Source organism: Octopus bimaculoides, chromosome 16 (genome assembly GCF_001194135.2).
Source record: "Octopus bimaculoides isolate UCB-OBI-ISO-001 chromosome 16, ASM119413v2, whole genome shotgun sequence".
NCBI lineage: Eukaryota > Metazoa > Mollusca > Cephalopoda > Octopoda > Octopodidae > Octopus > Octopus bimaculoides.
In genome coordinates this window covers 21,400,049-21,402,045 of record NC_068996.1, presented here as the reverse complement: position 1 = coordinate 21,402,045, position 1,997 = coordinate 21,400,049, and positions in this window count along the sequence as shown.

The window sequence follows — 1,997 nt, the reverse complement described above, 5'->3', positions numbered from 1 at the left end:
ATATATATATCACCATCATCATCATCGTTTAACGTCCGCTTTCCATGCTAGCATGGGTTGGACGATTTGACTGAGGACTGGTGAAACCAGATGGCTACACCAGGCTCCAATCTGATTTGGCAGAGTTTCTACAGCTGGATGCCCTTCCTAACGCCAACCACTCAGAGAGTGTAATGGGTGCTTTTACGTTACACCGACACGAAGGCCAGTCAGGCGGTACTGGCAACGGCCATGCTCAAAATGGTGTATTTTACATGCCACCCGCACAAGAGCCAGTCCAGCGGCACTGGCAACGATCTCGCTCGAATGTCTTTACACATGCCACCGGCACAAGTGCCAGAAAGGTGATATATTCTATATTTTATAACATCTTTCATCCCTGCCCCCTTCTTTTTCTCTCTCTCTCAAATCCACACATCTTTGTAAGTCCTGTTTAATGTCTTTTGCAATACTTGTAGCTCTTTGAGCTCTACTGACTAGTAAAGAAACTACTAAAATTACTACAACAGATGTAACAGCAACATCAACAATAACATCATCATCATCGTTTAATGTCCGCTTTCCATGCTAGCATGGGTTGGACGATTTGACTGAGGACTGGTGAACCAGGTGGTTACACCAGGCTCCAATCTGATTTGGCAGAGTTTCTAACAAAAGTGACAGAAACAAAACCTCCCAACATCTACCTAGCAATGACTTCTTCCCCAAAGGCAAACTCAAACACAACTGCACATGCAGAAAATAGCCAGCCAAAACTGAAAGCCAGTAGAATCCAAAGATCGCATGACATTCCTCATATTCACAACACATCCATACCATCATTGCAACGTCAACAACAATAACAACTGCAGCGAACATCTAAAGAATAACCAGTTACACAAGAAAGAGAAGACAACAACTTGACTACAAGCTGAGCAACAACAAAACTCATCAGATCAGTCCTCCTATATCAGTTTCACTGTTGATTGGAAGAGCAACATTGAATTGGGAGAAGGGATGGTCAACAATAAAAGTGTTCGTTCTAGTAGGAGATGTTTTCTGAAGTTCATCTCCAAAACCTCAGCTGACAGAATCCTAAAGTTTGCAAATCAGTTGATTTGCAAACTTAGACACTTAAAGCAAAATAAAACTTTTGATATTGGGCTTTTTTAGAAAGACATCAAACACATCTTAGAATGTCAATTTGACCTTTTTTTTCAACCAGTGAAGAGGACTGATGACACAGCTTTCTCTAGGCTGAGTAAACTTCCAATTTTGTTTCTGTGACAAATATGGCTGTACTGAGAGTGGAAATGCATAAATGTACATGGACCTGAGGTTAGCTTGGAACCAAAGTGATTCAGGTCACTAGACATAGATGTAGTAGCCATCAGCAAGACAAGGATCTCTAGAACAGTAGCAATAGTGCCCATTTTCAATGACAATGGGGTATTTTGAAAATACCTCACAGAGTGATGACCATGCCTTGCATAGTTACAGACTACCCTTTGGCAGGGCATAGCATTCATTCAGCAACAGACTGAAATTGGTTGGAGTATGGAGGGAGGGCTGCCTAGCTATCTAGAAGAAGTAATTGGTAAAGACATTAGGACAGACATATTAATGTCAAGACTGACCATGACTATTTCTTCAACGTAAAATACAGAGGTTGTGTTGCCAGAGTTAAGGTCTGTGAGCTAAAACACGAAAGAACAAAAGTAGTCCATTGGGTCTGAGTGGCGGAAAATGATATGACAACAGAGCCACAAGCTTTGATTGAGATGAAACCTGCTTTTCAATTCCAAGCAGTTGGGTGTGGCTTTTCAATAGTAATTCACTCAACTGTTGAGGATGGATGGTTGATTGGAGACAGTTATTGTGGCTGGTTGTACAAGATGCAAATTGTTTGGTTTAAGATGGTCTTCCTAATGATTTTACTAATTCATGCCAGACTTATTTAGTGATCTTTTAGCAGACTACTATGGCAACTGGAAACTTCCTACTGCTGTGAGCCAGTG